The sequence below is a fragment of the Sceloporus undulatus genome, unplaced genomic scaffold, assembly GCF_019175285.1.
Source record: "Sceloporus undulatus isolate JIND9_A2432 ecotype Alabama unplaced genomic scaffold, SceUnd_v1.1 scaffold_20, whole genome shotgun sequence".
Lineage (NCBI taxonomy): Eukaryota > Metazoa > Chordata > Lepidosauria > Squamata > Phrynosomatidae > Sceloporus > Sceloporus undulatus.
Window position 1 is genome coordinate 919623 of NW_024802942.1, and position 23052 is coordinate 942674.

The window sequence follows — 23052 nt, forward strand, 5'->3', positions numbered from 1 at the left end:
CCTGTGTAGACAACCCTGCAGTAAGATGCCTGAGAGAACACCATGAAATGATATGGATGCTAACTTGGGCATCACCACAGTTTTCATTTTTGCATTGTAAATTCTGTACTTTCCTGGGAAAGGAAACTCTCTCAGGGTGTAAATTCTCAGTGCATACATATGCACCATTCTAAAAGATGTGAAAAACATTTTGATGCTTGGTAAACACATGGACATTTTCCGCTTTAATAGGACCTTGTTTTAAAAAAAAGGAATTGAAATAGTGAAATCTGCCTGCTTAGGAGTACTTATTGGCTCCTACTAAAATATCTCCAACAACATTTTTTTCCTTCCACTTCTGCCTCCAGAGTAGTTTTGCCACTCTAACTGCAAACAAACCTGTAGGGTTCATGTTCTTGTGTGTGTTAATTCAGAGACAGTGCCATATTAGTCTGGATTATCAATAAGCAAAGGGATCTTGTAGCACCTTTGTGACTAAGTGTGCAACAGACATTGTAGCATGGGCTTTCTTAGACTTGGCCTACTTCCTCAGATTCGTGTGTGTCCGTGTGTGTGTGTGCATGCAAGCATGTTTAAAGGGGCGGGGGAAGAATGACTTCATATACATGTATAGCTTTAGTTCAGTAATTTACAAACTGTGGCCTATTAAAAGCGGAAAATCATGTGTTTACCAAGCATCAAAATGTTTTTCACTTCACTTTCAGATGTTTTGGATTTCATCTCCCAGAAGCCTCAGCCATCTTGGCCAATGGTTAGGGATTCTAGGAGCCAAAGTCAAAAACACCTGGAAGGCCACCGTTTGGGAATAACTGCTGTAGTATATAAAGGCAGGAGGTAGGCAACTTGCTAAAAAATGCTAGTAGGAAATAGACTGAACAAGTATTCAGTTCATTAATCTGATATTTGCATATAAATTTTGGAAAAAATACCAAAAGGAAGCCAAGTCTATATGAGAATGAAGACTACTGTGGCACACTCTCTCCTCTCTCTCTCTACTTTCCTCTCTCTCTCTCTCTCTCTTTATATATATATATATATATATATGTTATCTACAACAAGAAGGAAAAATGTGGCAGAACAGCAGCAGCAACACTAAGAATGTTCCATTTAGAAATGTTTTTTATTTACTTCTACATTTCTCACCTTTCCTCCCAGGAGCTCCAGGCAACAAACTATGGCTTGAATCCTATCATTAGTTTCAGCTACAGCAAGCCCACTGAAACAATGCAATTTACCTATGTGTTGACTCAACATTAGACAAATAATTCAACAGATCTTTTTGATTTCAGGTTTAGATTGCATTACTTTCCCATTTCCATTTTATCCTAACACAGGCAATGGGGATGGTTTCCATGTGAGTGGAACAATGAATCTGTCCCAAGTTTAATATGAATTTTAAAGCAGCTATTCAAGGTGTTGAACCTATTGGGGAAGGGATGGATTACAGCACCTTGAACAGCTTCTTTGAATTACAATTAAAAATTCATAGTGGATTCACTGTCCTACTGACAAGGAAGGCATCATTGCTTACAATCTTGTGAGTGGGGATTAAGGGGAAAGATAGTTATTAGCCCAAGATAATAAGCTTTATAGCTGGATAGGAATTTGATCCTGCATCACTCTACTCCTAGTCTGGAACTTTTAACTACTACACCACACTGGCATTTTGTGATGAGTCGTTCTAATTATGTTATCTGTACCACAATAGGTTTTCAAAAATGAGTGACAATTCAGTAGAAATGAAGCCTTATTTGCAGAGCCATCCAGTCCATCTCTGTACATGTCTATTTAGCCTGAGGCTTGAACTTTATAAAATAGACTGCATTTTGGTTTGGCAAACTGAAGACCCCAAATTCATTTTGCTTCTCTTCTTTCCTGTCATACCACTGTGCATGCTGGATATACATCATTATCTCCTTGGTAGAAATATGTCCAACTATAATCCCATTTTCTGGAAGATTTTGGAGATGCATTGGAATTGCACAGCAGGGATGGACAACCTGAGTCCAGCCTAAGACCATGAAGCCCTAAACTATTTGTAAGTGATCTCCTCTCAGTCTTTGCAACAGCTATTTCCTCCTTCCTCAGCAATCTACTAGATGGAGAGGAAATAAGAGAAAGGGTGTTACATAGTGAAAAAGGAGAGGGGGGATGGCCTCATCTACAGACAGCAGAAAATCCCCTCCAGTGAATGTGTTTCTCAGTTGAAAAAAACTTCTTGACCTCCCTGTACAGCCATGGGACAACTGGTGCATGTATATAACCAAGCATATTAAGAATAAACCAAGCAGATTAAATGGCAACTCTAGGAAACGCTTGGGTCAAACCTGAGAGTCCCAAAGAGGAGTGTACAGTTATCACTTACTGTAGTAATCTAGTGCCAAATCTCTATAAAGACTTCCCTTTAATGGAGAGATGATAACAGGCTAACAGTTCTTTAGCTAAATAGGATTAATTAGCAGGAAGCTGACTGATTAGTTTGCTGCTGACCTGTAAAACCGAATAAGAATGAGGTCACTGGAAAATAATAGAGCTATTTAGAGTTTAGGTCAAAGTCAAGTAATAGATAACGTCAGTGAAAGATCAACTGATATCATAATGTTAAAGGGTAATAAAAGATTTCTTCTGCTGCACAAAGATTTCAGTCTTTTAAAATGGCATTTATTTTTCCTAAGTAGAATCACTTGTGCATTCCAAAACAAACAACTGGAGCATCTGAATTTTCAAATATTAATAGACACAATGCTTTCTCGTTCATTGTAGCCAAGTTATTTGAGCTTTCCCCCTAACTTTGTTATATAAATTCACCTTGGCTGACCCCCAGGTCTCATTACAAAGCAGGATTACATGAATCAAGCTTCTATGCTCAGATCAATGATGATTGTGATAGTGGTGGTTGTCAAATGGTAGTGGTCATTTGCTGTCAAATCCTACAGACGAAAGATCTTCAGTCATCAACTGCCCTGCTCAGATCTTGCAAACCCAGGATCATGGCTTCCTTGATTGAATCAATCCACCAGTAATATGGTTTCCTTTTTCTTCTACTGCCTTCCCTTTTATCACCTTTTCCAATGAGTCATGCCATCTCATCATATGTTCAAAGTATGACAGCCTCCATTTAGTCATTGTCACTTCTAGTGGAAAGTTCAGACTTGATTTGCTCTAGGACACATTTCTTTGTCTTTTTGACAGTACATGATACCTGCAGCAGAGAAGCAGAGCTGCAGAGAAAGGGAATAGCAGGATTGAGAACCTATTGACAGTTTTGGCCTGTCTATGAAAAAGTGCAAAATAGTAACAGGTGGAATGCAAGGCAGACACAATGTCATCTGATAAGTACCAATCAAAGACAAATTTTTCCTGTTAAAATTCCAATTTATAGCCTTGTGTAATAAAGTCTTAAGATCCTACATCAGGAAATCTTTGCATGTAGAGCAACGCATTTATTCTGCTATGAAGTCCTTGTATTGAAAAGCAGTGTTGTACAACTGAACCAAGACAGCAAATGTGCTACTGAAAGCTCAGTCAAATGTATGCCTCTCTCTCTCTCTCTCTATATATATATATATACACACACACACACACACACACACACACACACACACACACACACATATATACACACATACACAGGCCTGGACAGCTTAGGGCCTGGCTACCTAAGGAAACCTCCCATCCCTTTTCATTATGAATTTTCAAAAGACCAGAAGTCAGGGCCAGCAAATAACACTAACTCTAGAACTCCTTTTTTCTTTGTTACATGTGGTATTACCTACCTCAAGAAGTGATGATGACCACATGGACTTAAGGCTGTTTTGCTAGTATTTTGACTGTATTAGACAGATTTATTGCAAATAGGTCTATTCACTCGCATAACTAAATGGAACCTCTATGTACATTTGGAGTCTATCTCTGAATAATTTTTGTTGTGGAACAAATATAGAAAGACTTCCACTTTTCAGAAGACGATGACTAGCTACTGTTGTTATAAAACAACAGTGAATATACAGGACTCTTCTGGCTCTAATGAAAATGTTAGTCTTCTTGTTGTGCAGAAAAGCCAGGGCCCATGAACAATCATGCATACATTTTTCAATCAATATATAGCAGTAATTGAATTAAAATGTATAAGCTCATGATTAAAATATCATGTGCTTGAATGACATGGATTTGTGTGTCCAGGTAAAGAAGGGTCTGGAAATCAAATTTTCTGCAGAGCTGTTGTAGGGGTTAGTATATTTAGGGTGGAGAGGCTGGGCAGATTTAGGATAGAGAGAAGAATACTTAATGGAGACATGCCAGATGTCTTCAAAAATCTGAGGTGCTATCATGTAGAAGATAGAACAGATGTGCTGTCTAATGCTCCAGTGAACCAATGACTGGAAATTGCAGACCAAATATGCCGTGTTGAGCCTGAACACTGAGAGAAATATCTTGATGAACTTAACTCTTTTTCTCAGTGCAACAAATGTCTCAGGAGGTGGCAGATTCCCTTTCAGTGGAGATGTTTAAGCAGAGGCTGAACATACATAGCTCAAGGTTACTGTATTCTACATTGCAAATCCTATACTGATCTGGGGGCCTCCCAGATCTGCAGATATTTTACTTGAACTATAGCCATCTATGATTCTGTGAAGCAAGATATCATGTAATAATTCAATAAGACTATGGTTTGTTTTTTAAGATTTATATAGACATGCGTCCATTAATAGCTCTTTAATGTCTCCTTTTTAGTGATCATTTTTATAATTTGATGAAATTACTTATAAACACCATAAAACTGTATATATAAACTTTTGGAACAAGAAACAGTTACATCCTCCCAAAAATGGAATTACTATACAGGCATTTTTATTAATTCAACATTTTTCAGTTAGAAAGTTAATATATTTGCAGAACAAAATCAAACCTTAACTTATTATCTAGGGGAACATAATTCATTTTCTTATATGGGCTAATGAAAAACACATTACTACTCCCAGTACATTTCTCATTTTTAAAATTAATAAAACCTCTTCAGAAGCTTATTGTATGTAGAAAACGCCTCTTTTGGGCGGTCTGTACCCCGCCATTGTCATTGTGATTCCCCCTCACCCATTCCCCCTCTTACAGTACAAGAGAAATCCATAAAGTGAATGGTGCTTGTATCTCATGTTCACAGCAACATAATGGCCTCCTTCAGGGACTTGAGGCTGTGTTTAAGGAGTGTGCTGAAGACAAGGATGCAGTCTGTTACTGCCAGGACAAACAATGTTTGTAAATGAAGATGGATGAATTAGTGGAGCAATTACTGTAGGTAAACAAATATGCTAGAGAAAGGGATGACCTTAAGTTTCCAGAGATAACACTATTTGCTTACCTTGGCACCATGTGTGTTTGATCCACAAACATCTTAAGGTGGCTTGTTTGTTCTTAACCTACCATGCATCCTGATTATAAACACCTTTGGTGGAGGTGAGTCCGCTGAGTTCAATGAGCATTTCCTCCCTTTAATTACACTTAGAATTTTTAGTTTTATTTCTATTGGGCAATGAGATATTACGATCCATTTCTAAAAGTGTATGGGATTTCATCTGTACTACTGTGACTGTTTACTAGAAAGTAAGCATCACTGGACCTATGACTGTTAACTGTCTATTGCAGAAGGTCTTTTAATTGGATCTTTTTAGCTACAAAAAGTGAAAACTATCTTCCTGTTTTAGAAAAAGGGTCTTCTGGGCTTAGTTTTTGAACTCTGAGAGGCTTTGGGAACTACAAAAACAGCTTTGCCCATCCCTGGTCTAGAATAATGTACAATATGCCCTTCCTTTTCTTGTGACAATTTGTGGATGGGTAGGGTGGTGCATTAACCCAGAACAGTGGAAGAAGGTATTCTCCTTGCTCACTCTGCCATTTGCTATATGAGACAAATAGGAGGTATGGAAAGATGCAGCAGGGGGAAGGAAGACACTGGACAGGGACAGAGACTGTGATACAGACATGCATCTCACAGGGCCAATAATCCCAGCCTTTGAGAGAAGTCATTTGTAACTTAGACAAAATACATTCCCATGCTTGGTTTTGAGACGGTCATTATGACTCACATTTCTTTCCAAATATTTTAATAGAGAGATTTTATAAACTGTTGCTTAATAAACTTGAAGAAGCATTTGAAAAAAAATATTTTACAGTGCATGAAAAATAAAGAAGAAAAAAAACACACACACAGACAGACAAACATCTTTGATCTTTCTCATGAAAAATGTAACACACTTTACACATATTGTCTACATGCCAGGTCTCAACTGGTAAACGGAATAATAGTTCCATATGTGTGAAAAATCAAACACATGTTTAAATAGCTTTTCTTATGAGTTTCAGAAGACTTGTGTGAAGAAACTCAGATTTGTACTTGTTAATATCAGGGGAGTTCATTTATTAACATCTATGCTATCTTATGTATTTGAAAGTGCTCTGGAGCATAAAGTATATGTTATTGAACAGGCTAGTCCCTGGTCCCTTTAGATACTGGCCTCCAGATGTTGTTGGACTTTTGCTAGCCATTGTAAGAGCTGCCACTTTAGGTAGGAAGTAACACCAAGTGGATTAAACAACAACATTAAACCCAAAAATGAAACCAAAGCACATAGGATGAAGCCCTTGGCATGAGCTAGGTAAACTGCATATTATTATTATTATTAGTAGTAGTAGTATTAGTATCAGTTTTTATTTTTATAGCACTTTAGGTTTTGCACAGCACTTTACAAAATCATAAAACAACATAAAACCTGCCAATGACATACAATCTAAAATCACAAAATATAAAATATACAGCACATAGGTAATTTATCAGATTAAATATCTATAAACTATAAAACTGTAATCTAACAATACACCCTCAGAATGGATTATCAAAGATATCAAACTGCAATCTGAAATGCTTTCATAAACAGAGAGGTCTTTAGTTTGGACTTAAAATTAGCTAGGGAAGTAATAGTCCATAAGGGTTTGGGGAGGCAGTTCCAGGAATAAGGTGCAGCAAGAGAGAATGGGTAAATCCAGTCCAAGGAAGAAAAACCCTTGGCCCAGTCAGGAGTCCCGAGCCCATGGATTGCAGAACTTGAACAGAATTACAGGTAGAACTGACAAATTGGGGGGGGGGACTGTGCAGAGATTTGAAGGTTAGAAGAAAACTCATTTTTATATGTAAAGATCTGAGCAGATCTGTTCTAGAACAGATCAAGCCTGAACTATCCCTGGAAACCATGATGGCTAAATTGAAGCAGTCATTCTTTGGCCACATGAGGACAAATTAATCATTTGAAAGGCAATGATGCCAGGAAACATGGAAGGTGTTAGAAAGAGAGGAGACCACATGCCAGATGGTTAGAATTGATCAGAAAAGCCACAGGCCTGGGTCTGCAGGACCTGAGCAGGACAGTGAAGGACAGAGGGTCTTGGAGATGTCTCATCCACAGGATTGAGGATAACTTGGGGGCAGTTAACAACAACAACAAAGATTTGAAAGACCTCTGTCACTTCACCCAATCCTTTAAAAATTTAGGGTAAGGGCAGGGACGTAGCTAGGATTTTAGGAAGGGGGGGGGGCCGACAAAATGTCCCCCCTTTAAAATGGGGTTGGGGGGCAGTGGCACAGCAGCACACACCATTCATTTTTCTAATGGAAGGGGGGTCTGGACCCCAAGCCCCCCCCCCCCCTTGGCTACGTCCCTGGTAAGGGACATGCTTTCCACCTTTCTGGATTGTATCCCACTCCCACAACTGTATAAATATGCTTTATAATCTGACAATTTACTATTACTCTGTACTCTGTGAGTTTATATTCATGAAAGCTCATGCTAAAATAAAAACCAGCATTAAAGGTGCTCCCACATTCCTTTCCCCATTTTTATGCTGCAAAAGACTAACACAGCTACTTCTCTGAGTGACCACAACATTTTCACTTTCTACTGTTTTATGATTTTTGCCTATGAACATTTGAAAGTTATGTAGTTTCTGCCTTTGGTTGGCCCAAGAAAATGCTTAGACAATGAGCATGAAAGAAAGAAGTTCTGTTCTTAATTAGAAAATCTAGCAAATTCAGTATAGGCAATATAGGCAATATAGAATTCTAGAACATCCTCACATAATCTCATTGACTATGATTGTCCAGAATTGGGGAAAATATCATTATATATTTGTATTTAATGCTACTGTTCCAGTCCTTTGTCTTGTTTGCATGTTCAGTTTACAGTAAAAATTATCATGTGAGCTTGGAGCAGGAATAACATAGGAATAATGGGTTATATATCTTTTGACAGAAATTGAACTTTCTATATTTCTGAGAGAACTGATATATGCACCTTTCACTGAGAAAGATTTTCATTCATTTCAGCAACTAACTTCCATTCATTTCAGCAATTCCACTAACATATTTCCATCAGCTGGCTTGCAAAGCTATGAATCAGGCTCATTGAAATCATTATTTAACAGAAATTGTCAATGTGTGTCTCTCAAAGTTGCAACATATTTGCAACAGGTTATTAGTAGCTCCCATGTGGTGGGTTGGTTAATCCAGTCTGAGTTTAAATCCATGCTTAATATAAACTGGCTAAGGTGCTGAACCTGTTTTAGAAACAAGTTTCAACATATTGAATAGTTCCTTTAAATCATGAAATGCAAGTCAAAGTGAGTTCACTTTCCTACTGACACAGAAGCCACTAGCCACTGCAACAAAGTGAATATAATAAGAAAACTTAGCCAAACAAAAATCCATCGGTGATACCTTTATTGGCCAACTGAAATGCACACTATATTTGTTGCAACAAGTATATTGTGCATTTCAGTTGGCCAATAAAGATACCACTGGCACAGTATAGATCACCGAAAAGCGGTGGTCTGCCGGCGCCTGTTTTTCCTCCATAGGGAAGCCGCAGCTGCCAAACTGTGTGGCTTCTCTCTGGAAGAAAAAGAACCCAAAAAGTGGCTTTTTTAAAGCTGCAGGGGTGCCGTAACAAGTGCGTCACTGGCGCACTCGTTATGTAAGTGCTACGTGGCAATGTGTGGATGCCACAGGGCGCTTGCATAACAAAGGCAGTGCCCATGTATACAGGTGACACCATTATTATGCCACTGCCACATACTAGGGTTGTGGGGCATGAAGCTGCTCCACTCCCACACAACCCTAGTACATGGCCAGGCTGGTACAAAGTGCCAGTCTGGACCACACCACTGATGGGTTTTTGCTTGGATTTATTAAATGGCCAACAAAGCGACCTCTGTATGTTTTATATATTGTAAGAAAACTTAGGGTTAACAGTAAGTAAATACTATGCAAGAGAGCTAGTGTAGTGTACTGAGTATTGGACTAGGGCTGCAGATTTAATCCAGTTTGACACCACTTTAACTGCCTTGGCTAAAAGCTATGAAATTCTGGGATTTGTAATTTTGGGAGACATTTAGCTTTTGCTATCAGAAAGCTTTGATGCCACAACAGACTACAATTATGGAATCTCAGACTCTGGGAAACCAAGGTTTGAATTCCCACTTGGCCATGGAAACTCACTGGTGACCTTGGGCAAGTCGCACACTCTCAGCCTCAGAGAAAGGCAATGGAAAACCTCTCTGGACAAATCTTGCCAAGAAAACTCCATGATAGATTCACCTTAGGGTCACTTTAAGTCAGTAATGACTTGAAAGGCACACAACAACAAATTTGACTCTTACATGAAGACTGGGAAATGGGGACACAAATAGTTGTATGTTATTCTCTTGTGGTGTTACATTTTCTTGTTAGTAATTCAACTGTCCTTTTGTGTTCCATCATTTTCGAATGTTCTACCTAGTCTTTCATTCAATGTTTGGACGTTTCTAGACAAATGTTAGCTTTAGTGAGCAATGTATTTATGTCTGATAAATAGTAGCAAAAGCAAACAATGCTTCATTCCAAAGGGATCCATAAATAACAATATAAAAGCATTTATTTGCTCTCTGGTTTTTGCAACACTGTTTCTGTTGCTTGTTGGTGGTGTTTTGCAAGGCGGCGAAAGGGGAAGAGAATCCCAGAGAAGCCTGCGAATGTCTCAGTGGTCTGACAAGTGTCCCAATGTTATCATTGGTTACTTCCTTCCCTTTTCTTCAGAAGAGGAATAAGTTTGGAAACAAAAAGTCAGCCTGAATTGTTGGTATGAGAATTTTAATATCCTGTCCATCTTCATACTGCTGCACAAATATCACTGCATGTGGGAGAGGGGAGCAATTGGAGAAGACCATCCTTTTTGAATAAATTTTATTTAATGTCAAGGAATAATAATTAACCCTCAGAAATTCATTAACACTGACACATTTACTTTCAGAACATAGATCATTCAGAAACTGCAATCAGGAATATAGATACTGTATAATTTATCTTATATTTGCCATGGCTGTGTGAATTTTAAAGGTGGTTACAACAATAGCAGAAAATGCTATTTTCTGAAAATTTTGTTCAAAATAACAGTGCAGTCCTAACTCACAGACAGGCTGGCTGGAGTGGGTTAGAATGATGCATATGTAAGTGGGGTGACCAGAAGTCCTCCTTTTCCAGGACACATCCTACATTTCAGCCTTCTATCCAGGAAAAACTCCAAAATGTCCTCCATTTTGAAAATGACTAAGAAGCCCATTAGTAACACTATATTTTCTTTTCCGCTTCAAGGAATTCATCTGTTTGGCAGCCTGTCCTTGCTGCAAACAGGGGATAGGATGGATCCTTCCAAAGTTCTTTTTTTTCTAGGAGGAAAAGCAGACAAAAAAGAGCTTTGGATACATTTGTTTCTCAGAGGGGGAAAGGACAGCGAACATGTTGGAGAATTTGCTGCTTGAGGATGCAATGCAAATATTGAAATAGGGTTTTCCCCTTAATTTCAGTGCACTGGACAAATGAAAGGAATAATTTAAATGTAGATTCAGTGAAGAGCTTTATGCTAGTAAAGTACAGTTTTAAGCCTTTGTTTTGCTCAATGTTCTGTAAGTATATTGCAAGCCAACAAGGCATTTCAATGAAGATAATTCCACCAGGAAAATACAGTTGAGTGCATCATAAAATCCAGTATATGTAATGTAGCTGTAAATAAACCATATTCAATTAATTTAGATTTATATTACTCTTTTCAACTTTAAATTTTTAAGGCCCTGCATTCTTCCTGAATGTCCTACATTTTGTGGTGCCTTGTCCTCCTTTGTGGTTATGACATCTGGCCACCCTGGGTGTAAGGCACTTCTTAGGACTGCTGAACTTTTCATATGCTGGCATAACCCCCTTGTACCAGCTGATCTTAGAGAACAGCCACCTGAAAATCACCCAGAACAAGGGCAGAGAACAGCTGGCTGAAGAGTCCAAAAGTGGTAGGGGCAGAAGTGGAACAAGGGAAGTACTATGTTATGCCACATACAAATCTCACTCTGGCTCAGACACATAGTTAGGCCAAGGTTAGGGTTGGCCTAAATCAGTGGGTCTCAAACTGTGGGATCGGACCACCAAGGAGGGCACAAGAGGGGGGGGGCATGAGATTTGGAGGCCCCGATCCCTCCTCCTCCTCTGCTTCCCAAACTTTTTCTGTCCTGGAGGGGAAGAGAAAGGCAAGGTTCTTGGAGCTTCTGCCTGAGGGAGGAGGACAAGAGCTATTTCATTATAAAATATTGAAAGATAAAAATGCATGAATGTACAAATGAAAATATGCACACTAAACAAACAAAATATTTTTATTCATATACTATGTCGGGGAGTGGACAGTGAAATGTCCATGTTATTATTATTATTCTTCATATAGCACTGTAGATTTGCACAGCGCTGTACATAAAAACAATAAATATATAAGAGTAAACCTGCCTATGGCGTACAATCTAAGAAATAATAGGATAATACATATAAAATACATAGCAATAGAGGAAATGGTTCAGTAAAACAGGCAACAAAAAAGAACATCAAATAGCAAATGATAATCACACAATGCCTGGAAACGCTTCTCTGAACAGGATGGTCTTCAACTCCATTTTGAAGCTGGTTAAAGAAGTGATGGCTCTTGCTTGTGGGGGAAGAAAGTTCCAGGAGTGAGGGGCAGCAAGTGAAAAGGGGCGAATCTGGGATGGGGCAGAGGAAATCCTGGGCTGGGACAGCTGACCCTGACTACCAGAACAGAGAGCCCGAGTGGGAAGGTGAGGAGAAAGAAGGTCTGATAAATAAGGAAGGGCCAGCCTATGGAGGGCTTTAAACGTCGACAGCAGGAGCTTATACTGAATATGGAAAGGGAGGGGGAGCCAGTGAAGGGATGCCAACAAAGGAGAGATATGGTCAGAGTGGTGGGAGGATGTGATTATGTGTCCAGCTGAATGCTGGACAGAAATTAAAGGACAGAGGTGAGAAAGAGGAAGCCCAGCCAGGAGGATGTAACAGTAATCAAGTCGTGAGACCACTAGGGCATGGACCAGGATCTTGGCAGTAGATACAGAGAGATATGGTCGGATTTTGGCAATATTGTATAAAAAGAATCTACAAGCCTTGGCTGTGGTCTGGATCTGAGGGATACACGAAAGAGAAGAGTCAAAGATAAAGCCAAGACTGCGGGCTTGCTGGACTGGTTGTATAGAAATGTTGTCCACAGAGACAGAAAAGGAGTGTTGAAGGGTGGGCTTAGAGGGAAAGACAAGAAGCTCCATCTTGGACATGTTGAGCTTCAAACGCTGATGGCGCATCCACTGCGAGACAGCTGTGAGCCAAGAAGAAATTGCTGTTCAAGCCTTGGAGAAAGGTCAGGGGTGGAAAGATACAACTGGGTGTCATCGGCATACAGATGGTAGGAAAAACCAAAAGAGCTAATGAGTTTACCTAAGGACAGCGTGTAGAGAGAAAACAGAAGGGGACCCAGAACAGAACCCTGGGGAACTCCAACAGATAAGGGAACAGGAGATGAAGTCTGACCACCTGCAACTACTGCAAAAGATCTGCCAGAAAAATAGGATTGAAACTAGTCGAGAACAGAGTCTGAGAACCCAAGATCAGAAAGTATATTAACTAGAAGAGAGTGATCAACAGTGTCAGAGGCTGCAGAGAGATCAAGAAGGATGACAACAGAGTAAAGGCCATTTGCCTTGGCCAGTAAAAGATCGTTTGAGATCTTGCTGAGGGCTGTCTCTGTAGAATGCCGTGGGCAGAAGCCAGACTGAAAGGGATCGAGGATGGAGTTGGCTTCAAGAAACTCAAGACAGCGAGAATAAACAACCCGTTCCAAAACCTTAGAAAAAGAGGGAAGAAGAGAAATCAGATGATAGCTAGACAAAGAGGAGGGGTAAAGAGAAGGTTTTTTTCAGAATAGGGGAAATGAGAGCATGTTTGAAGTCCGACGGGAAGGAGCCTGTAGAGAGAGAGAGATTGAAGATATGGAGAAGCGAGGGCAGAAAAGAAGGAGCTATAGAAATTAGAAGACGAGTCAAGAGAACAAGTTGCAGGTTTGGAAGAGTTCAGAAGTGTAGAGAGTTCATCCAAAGAAGCAGGAGGAAACACATAATTTTTTTTTAGGTGAGGGCAATAGAAGATTATGAGCAGAAGAAGAATCGGGAGGGACTATCTCAGAGGGAATAGTGGTAATCTTTGAGATGATGTGTGTAGATGTGTAGATGCAAAGGGGATCACAAGAGTTAAAAGTTTGAGAACCAGTGGTCTAAGTAATTTTCAACACACGGAAACCAACCGGAGCTCCTCTGAAATAAAATTCCTGGGTCCCACCCACCAGCCAAAGCCAAACCTATCCATGAAGGACTGAGGTCTGATTACATCACTACTTTAGTAGGCTAATGTCAGCTCAGTTGACTGTTGACGTGTCTGCTGAGTTAGGCTTGCATCATTAGTGTCAAACTGTGAAGGTTCTCATCCGTACAGGTTTCTCCTGATCAGAGTTTCCTGACACTTGTTTTTCAACCACTTTTCAATATTTTTGAATATTCTTGCCACCTTTAATCTGCAAAAGCGTACAAGAACAGGACAAGGCCCACTGGCAAGTTTTTAATGAAGAAGCTGATTTCTTTTTAAAATCATTTTATTAAAATTCTATATACATTAAACACTGAATATATCAAACAAAAACACACATATTAAACAACATTACATCTAAATACAAAACAATACAACAAACATAAAAAGTAAAACAAACTATACAACAACAATGCATACTAGAAGAAACAGAAAACAAGAAAAATATTACTTTCAGTTATGTTTTCTATTGTTATGTGGTTCCTTAACTTCAACCTGTCCCTTTTGTAAGCTAAAAAGTTACACTTCATCTTTCAATTTAACTCATGTTAATAATCAAAATCAATAATCATCTTAACCCCTTTATTTTCCCCCAAAAAGTCAACTACAGTTGGCCCTTTTTATACAGTACACGGATTTTTTATACACGGATTTAAGCATACACGGTTTGAAAATGTTCCAAAAAAGTATAAATTTACCTTGATGTTCCATTTTTTATTAGGGACACCATTTTGCTGTGTCATTATATTTAATGGGACTTGAGCATACATGGATTTTGTTATACACGGGGAATCTTGGAACCAAACCCCAGCGTATAACAAGGATCCACTGTATGGGTTTCCAATCTTTAAAAAAAAGTTATCAATGACTTTTCTCATAATAAAATTGATAATTTATTCATCTCTGCTATCTCATTCATTTTTAACCACCATTCTTCTTTTGTAGGTAATACATTACATTTCCATTTCTGAGCATATAATAATCTTGCTGCTGTGATCATATATTGTACTATTCTTCCATAGTTCCTATCTAGTTGATCATCCATCAGTCCCAGAAGAAAAAGTTCAGGTTTCAACTATATATTAGACTATAATATTCTCTGCATCAATGCACGTATTTGTACCCAGAACTTTTAAGTTGTTTCACAAGTCCATCTCATATGACAAATGTCCCTTCCTGTTTTTCATATTTCCAGCAGTTCTCTAATATGTCATGGACAATTTCTGAGGTGTCACATATCACTGATATATTTATTTTATAAAAATTCCCTTTGAGGTCATAACATAAAAGTAAATTTCAGCACCATTAACAACATCTTTTCCCATTATTCCACTTGTATTTCTTGATGTGCTATGCCTTCAAGATATTTGTGAATTATAGCAACCCTAAGGCGAACCTATCATCAAGTTTTCTTAGCAAGATTTGTTTGAAGAGGTTTGCCATTGTCTTCCTCTGAGGCTGAGAGAGTGTGGCTTGCCCAAGGTCACCCAGTGGGTTTACATGGCTGAGCTAGGATTCAAACCCTAGTCTCCAAAGTCCCAGTCCAATGTTCAAACAACAACACCATGCTGACTCCTTCCATTTGTATATTAAACATTTTGGCCCACTTTATCATATGATCCTTCACATGCTCCTCTTTTTTCCCTTTTTTAATTATAATTTTTATCACATGCTCCTCTTCTGTTTCAATTCAACGAAATTTTATACATTTTTCCAATTACCTGTTCATCATTTCAACATAATTGTAGTTCAAATTCTGATTTACATTGTTTGAAGCAATAGTTTTTTTCTGCCCATCTTAAATCTTTCAGATAACTGTAAATAGGAAAATACTTACCCCCAGGGTTCAGATGCCTTAAAACATTGTTGACTAAATAATCTCCTACAACAGTAGTTACAGAAGGAGAGGTGGCAGATTCTTCTAGAAACTTTGCAGTCATATGTGAACTATTTCTTTACAGTTAAGCATTGTGTTTACATTGTTATACATGTTACAACTGGTTATAATTGCATTGTTGCATTGTACATTTGTTAACAAGGTCATGACTATTTGCTATAAATGTAACTAAAAACAATTATAGAAGGCTACTTGATTACTAACTGAATTACAGTCACCATATTCAGAGTATTCCTATATTTGTTTGTGTTCACTCTCTAATGCTCCCACACCAATCACTGGATCTAGAGAAAAAGCAGAGGGGATGGACAGAGTCTAATAAACTTTGTGGCTGGTTCTCTCCCCTCATGATCAACATCACAGCATTACTCACCATTGCCTTCCCCCTTGCTGTTGTTGTTGTTGTTGGTGGTGGTGGTGGTGGTGGTGGTATTGTGTGCCTACAAGTCATTTCCAATGTATGGTGACGCTAAAGCAAACCTATCAAAGGAACCCTGGTGGCATAGTGGTTAAATCCCAGTACTGCAGCCACTCACAGCCACAAGGTTGTGAGTTCGATCCCAGGGTCCACTCAGGCTTCCATCCTTTCATAGGTTGATAAAATGAGCACCCAGTTTTTGGGGGGCAATGGCTTACATTGTAAACTGCTTAGAGAGTGCTGAGTTCACTGATAAGCAGTATAGAAATGTAAATGCTATTGCTATTGCTATCATGGGGTTTTTTGGAAAGATTTGTTGCCAATGCCTTCCCCTGAGGCTGAGAGACTATGACTTGCCCAAGGTCACCCAGTGGGTTTCATGGCTGAATCAAACCCCAGTCTCCAGAGTCCTAGTCCAGCATTCAAAGCACTGCACCACACTGGGTCCTCCTCCCCCTTGAGCCTAGCAAAATCAGTTACTCCCTTCACCACTGTGCAGTTCCAGAACTAGCATTTTAATCCAGAATTGACTTGGGGATGTATGTAGTCAGGTCAATGTGTCCAGAAGCTAAGGGATCAGTGTCACTTAGATGAACATTTTTGATGAGGGCAGCATACGTCAATTCCTCTGTTTATGCACTGTGGGCCAACAGAGGATTGGTCTGTGACAGTGAAAGCATCACCAGCATTAACTATTAATCAAGCATCCTCCACCTCTTTGCAATTACGTTTACAATGTGCAGGCAAACAGCTGATAAAATCTTAACCCATAATACTGATATTACATTTGAAATGTTCAAAGCAATCAATAGATATTATCTCAAGTAATTCTTAAAATAGTCTCTTGAAGCTGGGCTGTATTATGAATGTGAGGGGGTGGGGAGATGTTTAAGCGGAAAGGAAAATTTAAACAAATTTCCCCATGCTAAATACAAACCGTTTCTACCATGATGGTGTTTTGTGTGTGTGTTTGTCTGTTACATTTACAGCTTATTCCTGAGATTGCAACTGACAGCATTGAGATTTGCATTTAATAAGTGAACTATGACTGGTATCAAAGCAAACAGCCATTTCTCTCTATTTCCTAAAAAGCGGGGAAGGGACACCCGCTCACATTTCTGAAAGGATTTCCCTCTCTTCGCCCACAAAATCTACTAGGGATTTCTAAGGGATTTTGTCCACATGCATGAAGACCATATTCAAAATCCCTTATGTTATTGCTTTTCCTAAAAGGAAGAGGAGGAGGAAAGGCTTGCTTCCCCCACTCTGTTTCATTTTCCTTTAAGATGTACAGTGTCTTAACTCTCTCTGGTTAAGGTATTTCACAGTGTCTCTTTATTATGGCATGTTATGTACAAAGAAAATTTGACTCCCACAATCTGGATAACATAATATATAAATCAGTTAGACAACTTTCAGGGGTGACATTGAAGGTTGCAAGACAATGTGTATTCTGTCACTTGGAATTCTGAAAAGGAAATACAGCAATACATACTGGGGTATACAGCGAGTTCGAATCCTGGCTCAGCCATATAAATCCACTGGGGGACCTTGGGAAAGTCACATTCTCTCAGCTCAGGTTTCTCATCCAGCCTCCAGTTTCTCATCCCTCCCATCAAAAAGTCTTTGCTTTGTTTTCTCCCTTATCATTTCATCTTCGTACCTTCTAATTTTCTTTAATGTACCAAGCCCCACTTGAATCCCAGCAAAACCCCCTGGATTTAAGAGCTTCAAAAATCAGTTTCCTGGGACAGATAAGGAGCCCATGAGCAGGAGAACTATCTGGATGCACAAAAAGCTGCTACCTAACTTCTGTGATGATGACCTTACTACTTTTAGGTTAAAATCTTTAAAAACTGGAATTAACTGAATGATCATACACTAACTGAGCTAACACAAATAGAGATTTCCATTGCCATTTGCACTTGTTAAAAGATATGATGGTGAAATGACTAATCAGGGTTTCTCAAGAGTATCTAAAGAATTTTAATCATCATTTAGTTGTTGCTATACTTGAAATTTTTACTGCATTGATATTGCACTGTATGTTGCTTTATGGAAGAAAAAATCTTTACAGGAAAATGAACAATTCTTTACTATGTATTATTTATACATATTATATACACAATTTATACAATATGCTCTACTTGGCATATCTCTTTGCCCTCACTTTATCCTCAGAATACTATTGGGAAAGAGATAATGCTGAGACATAATGGTTGGCCCAAGGTTTCATTGCTCTGTGAGGACTTGAACCTCACAGAGCAATGAAAGTCCAGTGCTCTAACCATGTTTTCTTTTACACTAACTAAATGCATCTCATAATCAAATTTGCAATACATTTCAGGTTTGTTTGTTTTTTAATTCATAACCATCTGCCATGGTTTAATAAATGAGATCTGTTATAATACTTCCTTTTGTTTCAGTTTAGCAGTGTGACTAAAATTAAACAGATGTTCATAAAAACACATCTCAGTAACTATTTACCTCAATTTTAATAAAGCCTAAAACATTTTATTATAGAATTTCTATTTATCTGTTCAATTAATCCTGTGCCACCCTACTTTTTCAGCTGCTTTTAAAATGCCTCAGTTTCTCTTTCCTCCTTCCACTTTCCTCCCTATTCCAGTTGCTGCAATCTGAATTCAAAGTGTAAAAATAGTTTGTATTGTATCAATTCAGCTGAGGAGAGAGGAGAGGGATGAGTAGAGTTTTGCCCTTCCCAGTAGGCTCATGCAAAAGTGAACTGCTGCAGCATCTTGTTGATTGTGAGTTTTCTTCACTAATGACTTTTTCCATCTTGACCATATTTTGATGTTGCTTGGCCACACAACGTCCCCATTTTCATCTGTGGAATGTTAGACTGCATGGACTTTATCACATAGGGAAAAATCAGGGGTTTAAAAATGCATTTTCCTGGGACAGTCATGCAATCCACACACATTGCACTTAGAGAGGACTTATCCCGAGAAGAACCAGGAATGCTCCAGGAACAAATCATTCATGGAATTTCTCCATGAATGAGTTGTTGCTAGAGCATTTCTGGTTCTTCCCAGGATAAGTCCTCTCTAATCATGATGTCATGTGAAGATCTTCACCGTGATTGTGTGACTGTCCCTGAAAAATGCCTTTTTAAACCCCTGATTTCCCCCATGTGATAAAGTCCAATGATAGTTAGAGGACAGACCTAGCAGGCTTATACTTATTGGTCAACATTTGTGGCATTGACTTTGATGGATTTGATTAATATGTTCTCTCTAGGAATCTATAGGTCCTTCAGTACAACTACTATGCCAAAAGTTGACTATAGAATCACATTGGAAAATCTAGAGATTCTTAGAGAAAACACTTCTCTAGGCATTTGTAGGTCATCCAATGCAATTCTATGGCCAATCTCTGCCAGACGTTGGGCATAGAGTTGTGTTAGAGTGCCTAGAGATTTCTAGAGAAGTGTTTTCTCAGATTTTAAAATGTTTTTATTTGCATTTCTTTCACTTTCACAGAGGTCTTCTACCCCTAATCCTAGCAAATGTAAGGCCATGGGTACTACTTTTCCAAACCAACTTTACAGGTCCTTCGGCCATATATAAAATTTTCTTCTGGTTTGGCTCTTACTCATATGTCTTCATTTTGCTCCCTGACTCTGCATGATGCTGTTCTGCAACTGGCTGCCTCACAGGATCTGCTTAACTTTAGTGAGAGTTTGACTGGCTAGAGATTGAGGGAGTTGTAGCCCAAAAAATTAATCTTTCCATGTTCTGATTGCAGTCATTCTATCTCTTGACCAGACTTCCTGGTGTTCTCTCTCTCTTTACCCTCATTCTACAGGTCCTCCTAATGCTAAACAAGGAGAGCTCCTTGCCTCCTTATTTGCTTTATTTCTTTTCATTTTATTTATTACATTTCTGCATTGCCAAAATCTTATCTTAAGTTCCTCTTTCTCTTTCCAACCCCACTCTTTAGGCTTCTTGCCTGTTCCAAGTCCTTGGCTCTAAGATTATTGATATTCTGCAGCTTCTTATATAACTGAAACCCACAACTCTTTCTGTCCTCGCAGAAATAGATTACAAACAACTTAGTTCCTTAAACAACTCAACTTCCTCACCATTTCATGGGCTAAGCAAATCAGTTTCATAGCGTTCACAAACATGGCACAATAAATATTTAATTTATGGTACATACTAGAATTATAACAGTAACATCAGGTCCCAAGAAGGTACAATAGGTTCATGATATTATCATATTAATAGGTGTACATTAGTGTACTCACAACATAAATCTAAATTTTTTTACTGCATCCCTTTTCAACATCACTCCATGGAGCACCGATCTATGGACATAATGTTGCCACATATTGCTCAAATTTCCCATTTACCAAGCCTAACTATATTATCAGATTTTAAAATCATCTGGTATTCCCTTAAAATCAATTTTAAAATGTTTGTGGTTCATTTTATAGAACCTTTATTGTCATGTAATATAGTGAGAATTGAATTGAAATATTCATAATTTTGAAATATTAAAGTCAAGGCTAATGACGTATATATATATATATATATATATATATATATATATATAGCTATACACTATACAGCTGTCACTATGAAGTGACCAAACATTTAAAGCAAGCAAACAAACAAACAAAACAGCACTATGCAAGCATACCAACTAAATCAAATAACAGAGCGAGAGTAACTGGGACTGCCCTGGACTATGGCTACAATCTACTTCCAACTCACTCTGGGATGTTTGCATGAACTTTTCTGAAAATCAGTGTTACTCCACAATCCTATATTGGTCTTTGGTTAACTCAGTTAACCAGAGCTAGGAAGATCAATAACAAAGCATTTTTCAACAGCTAAGAAGGCAGAGAAACATGCTCAGTAGTTGCAGAATCATAGAATTATAGAGTTAGAAGTGACTCCAAGGGCCATCCTGTCCAACTCTCTGTCATACAGGAATACACAATCCAAGCACTCTTGACAGATGGCCATCCAGTCTTGGTTTAAAAACCTCCAAAGAAGGAGACTCCACCACTCTCCAAGGGAGTGTGTTCCACTGTTGAACAGCTCTTACTGTCAGGAAGTTCTTCCTAATATTTAGGTGGAATCTCTTGTCCTATTGTTTGAATCTGTTGCTCTGTGTCCTAAGCTGCTTCTGCACTGCATAATTAATGCAGTTTGACACTGTTTTAACTGCCATGACTCAATACTATGGAATTCTGGTATTTGTAATCTTGTGAGATATTTGGCCTTCTCTGTCAGAGAGCTCTGGTGCCACAACAAACTGCAAACCCCTGGATTCTATTAGATAGAGCCATTATAGCTAAAGCAGTGTCAAACTGCATTAATTCCATAGTGTAACAAAAGCCCAAATCCCTGGAGCAGCAAAAAATAAGCTTTCTCCATCCTCAATATGACATCCTTTCAAATATTTAAACATACTATCATGTCATCTCTTAACCTCTTCTCTAGGTTAAACATATCCAATTCTCTAAGTTGTTGCCATTCCTAGAGCTCCTGTGCCACATGGTGCTATGTAAAGCACATATGACTTGTGAGAAGATTATTGGGATATACTCCTATACTGCTGCTGGGGCTTTTAGAAGGCTCAGCATCAGCTTTGGATACTTTTCATACTCTGCACAATGCCATCTGGCTTGAAAAACAGAAGATACTTAAGACTCCATTCCCTATCTGACAATGGACTCAGATGCATGCACCCACTGCCTTTCTCCAGTCTACTCCCCCAGCTCTTGGCTTTTTCAGGTGCTGAGCTTGCACCAGCAGAAGACACATACAAATGCCAAAGAACCCTGACCCCAGATGAAAATAGGTGAATATGGGGGCAAAGGTGTGGGATCCATATAATTTTTGACAAACTCCCCCCTCCCTGGCTTTGTCCAGACTACACAAAAGCCCTTTTCCAAAAAGTTTAAAGATATTTTTTCAGGAGTTTTCTTTTAACTCCATATTACTGCTCCTTGAGGCCTCCTTGAAGTGGATCATGCCCAAACACCACTGGCACCCCTACCTGGCAAACCAGGGAGTTACAAGTAGAAGCCACCCTGAATCCCATTTTGGAAGAAAGCAGGAATATAAATCCCATGAATAATACACACACACACACACACACACACACACACACACACTTCTTGTGATTTTCAGCCAATTTTCAGCAGTCGAAAGGATGCAATTCAGCCCTCCATTGTGGCCCAAGGACAAAAATAGACCCAAAGACCTTCCCACACTGCCCCCCCCAACACACACACACTTTAAAACTACCTCAGATACAAAAGTCAAATCTTCTCTTCCTCCAAACTGAAGTTTGTCTCCATGTTTGTATAAGTACAATATGTCTCTTAGTGTTGGCAATCCAACTCCCCATGTTTTGTAGATCAGGAATATAGTTTTGGATCCCACACTCCCCCCCCCTTCAGTTCTTCCACATCAAACCGAGACACAGGGTAAGGTTTATGCCCACATATGTTAGCCTTAGATAACACTGGCACTCCATGATAAACCAAGAAGTCTTCAACTAAATTCCTATTAGATCTTCAAACCAGAATACTTTGGTTACTCCAAAATGGAGCAAGCCAGGATCTGAAACCATTACTAGAAGCTGGATTAAGAACTTGGCTTTTTCCAGTGATAATTACCACCATTTCCTCATTCAGAAGGGAGAATCTAACTCCAGAATTCTGGGGTGTGTTGAACTGTACCACACAAGAACAGAAGGAGTGGTGTTCTTAGGGCAAGGTACATCTGTACCTTACTTTATTTTGCTCAGATATGCACATCTGAACCAAGCCAATATCTATAGTTAGAATGCCTAATCTGTCTCATATCCTCCCATCAAAGGGACCCCATGATTAGTTGCCTTATGGGATATGTGTGTATTTCATTTCATGTCTTGCATTTTGATCATCATTATAAAAAAACAGTTCAGATTTACAAGGCATATGGCTAGTGA